Genomic DNA, 8918 nt, shown 5'->3' with positions numbered 1-8918 from the left:
TTTTCCTTTTTGTTTTTAATAAAATTTATCTTTTTTAAGAACAGGATTGGATTTTTGGTGTCCTAAGACGTTTGTGTTGTTTGATTAGCTGGTAGACACAGTTAATTTCCTTTGTTTTCTTTCTCAGCTCTTCCCCTGAGGGTGTGTGTGAGAAAGGGCTTGAGGGTACGCCTATTGGATAATATTAAAGAAGTTCTGTATTAAAATCACAAATGAGTTTGATTCCCCATAGTTTAAATTCCAGGATATTACTAATTAAGAGATCTCTTGGTTTTTGGTACTGCTTCTCTCCCTCTATGTGTGAAACTTGCAAGCTGCTAATTGTGTTAGTACATTCTAAGACTGAGTCTGTTCTCAAAGAAATTCTCTGTAACAACAACTACTCACACAGAGAGAGACTCAAAACAATACTCTGTAACAATAGAAACAGCACCCAGAGACTCCCTTCCCTTTTGTTGTATTCATCTTGCTTTGTTAACAATTGTGATTAAAATAGAGCTAGAGGATGTATGTGGATGGATGCTTGGTGTGGATAATAACTAAATGATCAGGGAGGTGCCAGCCTAAGAATCCAGTGTCCATAGGCTGAAGGCGGCGTCAAGTGGAAATAACCAGAGGACTCCCGGAGGGCAGACTGGAATCCACCCAACAGCCTCAAGAATGGAAGAACCAAAGAACAAGATAACATCTAGCAGCACAGAGCCATCAGGAATGTGCTATCTGCTGATTGATTCAGCAACAGCATGATGAAGCAATTCCCATAGACTGGCCTAGGAAGAAATTCCTATAAAAATGGACTCTAGAAAGTGAGAACTTTGGGGTCTGATTCTGCAAACCAACTTCCAGGAGCATCAGATGAGCATCTGACAAGGCCCTGCTCCCTCCTCATGTCCAGGCCACCTGGCCAGTGGCTTGGCATGAGCAACTCTAAGGCTGGTAACTATGATAACAACCTTGCAGAAGGTAGGGGTGTGTGTGTGTGTGAGAGAGAGAGAGAATGAATATGAAATTGAATGGAATGTTATAGCTATAACTAACTGCTTACTATGATTCTTTCTGTATTCACAATAAATGTGGTATTTTGCCTTTTCCCCTTTAATAAGATCCTGCTGGTTTTTAATTTTATTGGTATAACATATTGGTGGAGAATGGTATAACACCCCACAGGGAGGAATTCCTAGGTGTGCCTTCCTGGGTTCAAAGGGGGTTTTTCTGCATTTGGGTGGTGGCAGAGTTTACCAAGCGAAGGTAGAGAAAAGCTGCAACCTTGGGAGTTTAATACAAGCCTGGAGTGGCAAGTATTAATTTTAAAATCCTTGTGGGCCCCCACTTCTGCACTCTGAGTGACAGAGTAGGGATTCAGCCTTGACTCGGGGTTGTATAGGAACCTTAGATAGATACTGAACATGCTTTCAACAGGACTGAATTTAACTCAAAGATTGGGAAATATTCAAGGGCTAATTAGACACCTCTGCATGATTCACATCTCTAAGACAATCCACCCTGCCTTTGTGGTACCTTGACATCCAAATCCATTTATTTATATAAACAGAGTCTTGTGTCTCTCACATCAATTATTTGCGGATTAAGCAGCAATGAATTTGGAAATATGATTTTGTAGCAAGTGATCAGGGATAATTTCACCCACATCTCATATGTAACCAGATAAGGGGTGGGGTGAGGAAGGGGGGAGAAAAAGGGAAATGAAGCACAGGACTCTAGAAATTAATCTGAAGTAAAAAGAAAAAAGTGCCAAGAAATTCAATGTCAGACCTTCAAGAACTACTTTGAATTCAAACCACCATTTCCTGTTATGGTTTAACAGTGCATTTGTTTCATATACAGTACTATAAGCACATATATAAGTAGGCACAATAACATGAGAGAAGGCTGAAGAAAATTCACCTCTGAATTTTCTGGCTAGATGCATTTCATACAAACATTGACCATTCTTTTTTGTAGAGTTCTTTCTTAACTATTTAGCCTGAATGAAAGAGAGGTGTGACACTAATTTAAAGAGTCAATACAATGATATATACACTCCCAAGGGAATAAGCCAAACAGTTGTATCAGCTATAGAGAATAAGAGATTGAGAGAACCATTTGATAATGGCAGAAAGTAAATATTATTTTGACTATTATAAGATGACTAAAGAAACAGGAAACTACTATAGGGATTAAGTTTGAATTATTTGATGCACAGGGAGAGAAGCAGCACAGTGCATTAGAGAGATATTTTTAGTACAGTCTCAGATGCAGCAGCACTGGTAGTCTTCAACAGATCCTTGATTATTTTTCAGTCTTTTGATGGGGAAAAGAAGGCAGCAAATGAAATCATTAAGTAAACAAACTCTCTGCAGGAGAAAAAAAATTATATTGTCCACAAATGAAACTTTAGACAACAGGATCACACGTATTACCATGGTATTTGTATTTTCAAATGACTGAGAACTAAGCCATCTTGGTGCATTAGAAAGGGCAATTTCACAAAGCTGAAAACAATTATGAGCCAAATCAGGCGGGAGAAAGAATTTAAACAGCAAAATGTGAATGATAATTGGGAATGGTTTAAGAATATTTTACTAGATACCCAGAAAGGCAATATCCCACAATCAAGGAGAAAAAGGGCACATACATTGGTTTTGTAACCAATCTTAAGAGGGGAAATGAAAGCAGCTACTAACAAAACAAAAAATCACGCCACCATAGAGAACAAATGGAAGGAAGGGGAAATTGATAGTAATTCATATAAAACAGAATCTAGGAACTGTAGAAAATTGACAAGGGTAGCAATAGGGTAAGGAGAAATCTATGGCAGAGTTAAGAACAATAAGAAGCTTTTTAAGCATATCAGGAACAAAAGGAACCCAAACAACTGTATTTGTCCATTAGTAGATAGAAACAATAGAATTGTCAATAATTCAGAAAAGGCAGAAGTGGTCTGTAATTATTTTTCTTCTGTATTTGGGGAAAAACCAGACAACAGTCACATCATATGATGATGAAGTACTTTCCATTCCAACAGTAACTAAGGACGATGTTAAAAAGCAGCTACTAAAGCCAGACGTTTTTAAATCAGCAAGTCCAGATAACTTGCATCCAAGAATTTTAAAATGAGCTTGCCAAGGATCTCTCTGGACTGTTAAGGTTGATTTTAAATAAGCCATGCAGAGGACAGGAAGAAAGCTAACATTGCGCAAATATTTTAAAAGGGTAAACACCATAACCATGGCAATTATACGGCTGTCAGTCTGACATAGATCCCAGGCAAAATGATGGAGCAGCTGATAGGAGACTCTTAATAAAGTATTAAAGGAAGGTAATACAATTAATTCCAATCAACATGGGTTTATGGAAACTAGATCTTGTCAAACTAACTTGATAATTTTTTTGATGAGATTACAGATGTGGTTGTTCGAGGTAGTTGTGTTGATGTAATATAATTAGACTTCTGTAAGGCAATTGGCTTCATATCACACATTTGGATTAAGAAACTAAAAACCATTCAGAAATCAACATGTCACACAAGAAATGGATTTAAAACTGGCAAACTCTCCTGTCTGAAAGTGAAACATTAAATGGGGAATCATCACTAAGCAGGCGTCTTGCTAGTGAAGTCCCACAGGACTTGGTTCTTGGACCTTCCACTATTCAACATTTTTATCAATGATCTGAGAGAAAACAAAATCATCACTGATCATTTTTTCAGATATTACAAAGATTGGGGGTGGAAGTAAATAATAAAGGGGACAGGTCATTAATACAGAGCAGTTCGGATAGCTTGGAAAGATGATAGCAGGCTAACAATGGATGTTTCAACACAGCCAAATGCAAAGTCATACATTTAAGAACAAAGAATTCAGGCCATCCCTAGGAAGACGGGGTGCTCTATGCTGGAAAGCAGTGACCGAAAAAGATTTGGGGAGTGTGGTGGATAATCAGAGCTCCCTAGTGTGACTCCATGGCCAAAAGGACTAATGGGATTCTTGGATGAATAAACACGGGAATCTTGAGTAGGAGCGGAGATGTTATTGTACCTCTGTATTTGGCATGATGCAACAACTGCTGGAATACTGTGTTCTGGTGCCAACAATTCGAGGAGGTTGATAAACTGGAGAGCTCAGAGAAGAGCCACGACAGGAAGGATTACAGGGTTGGAAAACATGGCCAATAGTGATAGATTCAAGGAGCTCAATTTATTTAGCTTCACAATGAGAAGGTTGAGGAGTGACAATTACAGTTTCAAAGTACATACTGTGGAGAACTGGAAAATATTCGTTTTTTGTTTTGTTTTTTCATAAACATATGTCCCTCAGTGTATCTGTGTGATATTACCCTGTTTGAAGGCATAGTTATCTCAAAAAAGTGAGAAACTATGCAGGATAGGTAAAAACAATGTCTCAGAGAAGGAGCCTCCCTTCAAACAAAATAGGCACGTTTATAGCTGTGAAGAGGAACTCCTCAGTTTGTATTCAGGTGACAGCTGTTTGGCCAAGGCTGAGAAGAAAATCAAGACAGCACTCTGCTAAAAGGTGCCTCTGGCAGACAGGGAGGGCGGGAAGAGGTCACCTGTTCTATGGCTGAAACACACAGAGTATGATGCAGGCTGACACACACTGACTGAGAACCTAGGTCTGCAACAAGCAGGCTACAACTTGGTTCCCAAGATAAAATGTCATGGCCTACCTAGGGGCTCAAGGGGAATGCTAAGCATGTGTAAATATACACGTGTAGGTCCCTTATTTTAAATGTACTTCTCTAAGTGTTGTGCACCTTTTGGCAAAATACATCATACTTTGTTTTGGAGAAGCTGCTTCTGGGTCACTGCGTACTGTTATTGACCAGAGGGAAACTTGCACAGGTGTCAAGCCTATTGGCCTTGCTAACAATTGATATTAGCTACTGGTTGGTGCAACCTGAAGACCCAGCTGAGGAGAGGTTGGACCACAGGGCCCCATCCCCCCAAAAAGGGGAGGCAAAGGCCTGCACCTGAGATGGTGCACTTTGGGGACTGGAAAAGGGATTTCTGCAGAGGCAGCCAACCAGGTCGTATGTAGGTGTCATGGTGAACAGAAATTTTAGACTCGATGGCTCTTCAGTCCAGCAGACAGAGATATAACAAAGATCCAACGGCTGGAATTTGACACTAGACAAATTCACACAAGAAAGAAGGTGCAGATTTTTAAGAGTGTAGGTAATTTACCATTGGATTCTTCACCTCTGAACCTTTTTAAATCAAGATTAGATATTTTTCTAAAAGAAATACTCTAGTTCAAATAGGAAATATTTCAGGGAAGTCTTATAGCCTGTGTTATACAGGAGGTCAGGTTAGTTGATCACACGGTCCCTTCTGGCCTTAAAACAATATCTATGAATCTCCTGTTTGTGATGTCACTTCAAGTTCACTTCTGAAAAGCAGCTGCTCCTAGATAGTGCTTTGTGCTCCCACAAGCACACAATCTTTAGAGAAAATGGAGCATCTTCAAATGGGGCTAGGTTCTCGTAACCAGAGACAAATGTGATATGAAAGAACAAAAAATATATTGATTTAGTACCCACGAAGTTGTCCTCTGATATACTGCCCCTTATTGTAAAGTGCTCACTCTACCTCATAGGCCATGTAGTACACAGTACATGTAGTACACAGTACTTTATGGCACCAAGAACAGAAGAAAAGCACTCAGTCTGCAGTATGAACAACAAACAGTTGTTGATTCAAGAAAATCACCAGAGACAGAAAAAGTCATCGTGCTTCCATAAGCATAAAACTGGATAATCTTCATTTCGGATTTAGGAAGTACAGGGACATGTTGCCAGCACAGCTAACATTAAGTGTGGAAATGAGAGGATCAGGCAACACCCTCTTTTTGTAGCACTAACATAGTTCTAACTTGAATTGAGATTCATTTTCAACTTGAATTGCGTTTCAAGGGCGTAAGAGAGTTTGAAAGAGCCTTACCCATTGAAACAATTTTTTGTTAAAAAAAATCTGTCCAAACTGTTTAATGGGAGGCTCAGTAGACATCATTGTACAGCTCCTGGTCCATCCCCAGTTCCACCAATATCTTGCGACAAGTCACATAGGATGGGATTTTCAAAAGCCCTTAGGATTGGCCTAACTCCGTTCCCATGGTCACAGATGGTAAAGCTCCCATTGACCTCAGTGAAAGCAGGTCAATACTGAGTGCTTTTAATAATCCATCTGTGTGCCTATTTTTTCCATATTTATATATATGGAAAATTAGGAACAGGTGTGTGTGTATATATATATATATATATGTGTGTATATACATGTGTATACACACACACACACAGAGTATAAGATTTAGTTGTCTTACATAGATACACTGAGGCTTCATTAATAAATGTTTGCAAGTTACACAGAGATCCTTCTAGGAAAAATGACGACGACAAAGGAGAATAGTTTTTGGCAACTATATTGTCCAGAACACAGCTGGCATAAGTGATCATTTGTAAGCTTTTTTCAGGCAAGGCGCTATGGGCACCTCTAGCAAAAAGCTTGCTGTTAACCTAGTAAAAGATGTGGGTTGTAAATTGACTGTATAAGAGACAAGTTACTTTTAAAATCAAAATTAGAATCAGCACATCCAATCTTGCGTCCAGATTTACACAAGTAGCAGATGAAGAGACTCATTTATTCAACAAAAGTAACATCTGTAATGAAGATGTTGAAGCAGAGTGTGCTCTCTTTTTTTTTTTTTAAACTGAGCTTCATTCTAAAAATATCAGTACCAGTGGAACTCTCCTATGCTTTTATCCACTTGTGAAGTTACAATGTCATTCTGGAGCATCATAGATTTGCTGTTCCTCCACTAAAGAGCAATGAATACCATGGGAAATAGGTGGACATTCCAAATGCACCTCATTAACTTTCACTTTATCATTCTAGGGAAGAAGACACTGACCAACAGAAGAAAATACACAATGGCATGTGCTTAAACCAACCAGCAAGATTAGAAGCACTGTCCACAACCAGCTAAGACACATTATTGCTGAGAGAGAGGCAGAGATGGACAGAATAATATTTTCTTGAAAACAAGCTTAAATTACTTTTATAAAAAAATACTTTATTTAAATCAACATCACTTCTACTGCTTTGGAGAAGGAAGAAGTCAATAGCCAGTAAGTAAAGGCAAAACCATTTTTAGTTGGAAGTTTCTGCTAGTTACACCAAGACTTGTGGGCCTACTATGCCTAAAATCTCTAGCCAAATGCTCCTTATTCAACCACCCCTTTTCAGTTGCAGTATAAAGATACACTAAAAGAATACTTTAACTGTGATAGATCCCCACGCTGGCATCTTAGAAGTTGTAATGTAAACTGGCTGCAACTGGATCCGAGCTGGCAGGTGCAGAGATCCACCCTCATGAAGACATTTACACAAACAAAGATCTACATAAAAACAATGGAATAAATTATAGAATCATAGATTTGAAAGCCAAAGGAACCATTATGATCTACTCTGACCCCCTGCATAACATAGGAAAGTTAAGTTAAGGAAAGGAAAAACAAAAACCTACCACCACTCCACAATCCTACCTCCTTGCCTTCCACTGCAGGCAAACTTCCTTAGTCTTCATCTCAACAGCCACGTGTGTCTTGACCATATTGTATATGTTTATGCATAAAAGATTTGACATGATCCAAAGGCAAAATATTCTAAGCATTTACGGTCACTGACTTTTTGGGATGACAAGCAAGAAGCTGTTGCTGAGTGTCTCGGAAGAATTTTCTGCCATCTCAATAGTCTTGCTGTATGCTTGCTGTATGTAGCCTATGCTTGAGATTTTCATGGTCAACTAGGAGATTTATCCTTCACCTCCACTTAAAATTAGTGGAATTTGTGTGGCTAAATCAACCTATATTAATTGAATGAACAAAGGCAGAGCAATTGATATTAACTATTACCATTTCAAAGGAAAAATGTAACTTCCCATGAATTAGGACCATTATGACATCATTACTGACATCAATTAATGACAACTGGCAACCAGCCAAAGTGAAAATTAAGGACATTTTATCAAAGAAAATAAACCTAATTAAAATGAGTTTCTATGTAAAATTTTATTTTTCTTGTTGTTTACGGTCAGTGGGCAAATGTAGCTTACATAAGTAGCAACTGAACAAAACTGTAGTTATTACAAGAAAATAGTAACTACAGTCTAGCATCAGTTATCCTCTTTAACCGACTTTTTTAAGAAAAAAAAAAATAACTGATTAAATTCCAGTCCTAGGCTATGTGGAACTACACACAGGGAGTTATTTGATGTTGGCAATCTACTAAATTCTGGACTGTTCAGAAGCTTCCTACACTTGTCTCGGTTCCTGAAAGTCTCTGGCCAGAACAACACTTGATTCATGCCAGTGACCCATGCCAAGTTATTGAGCAGAGTCAAGAGTTTGTCTGTAAAACAATAAACCAGAGCTATGTAAAGCTGTAATTCAAGAGGAGGGGGAAAATCTGAGCAAACAATAAATCTGATGTCAGAGCTGTATCATGGTTCAGTTCCTTTACCCAAACATTTCAAAAGGAATTGAAGCTCTCTAAATTTAACTAGGTTAAATACTCAAGCCCCTTTTAAGAAAACTCAGTTATTGTTTCAGCATTTTTTTGGGGGGGGTCAGGAATGCATCCAGAAAGTTTTCCTTAATAAACTTGGGATCCAAACTTTGCTCTAGGGTTTAAACAATTTTTATACCAGGAGATTTTCTTCCAAACCTTTGTCCTACTTGCTCAAAACTCTGCCTCTAACACTCTTCTCAACAATTTACACACGGTTCTCACTGCAACACAAACATCCTCTTTCAAAGCCTTGGGGATACAGTCCTTGACATGGAATTGGTTATATTTCTCTTGTACTCCACTGCCGATACAGACAATGGAAGTCCACCTCAAG

The sequence above is a fragment of the Caretta caretta genome, chromosome 2 (genome assembly GCF_965140235.1).
Source record: "Caretta caretta isolate rCarCar2 chromosome 2, rCarCar1.hap1, whole genome shotgun sequence".
Lineage (NCBI taxonomy): Eukaryota > Metazoa > Chordata > Testudines > Cheloniidae > Caretta > Caretta caretta.
Note: the sequence above shows the minus strand (reverse complement) of the source record.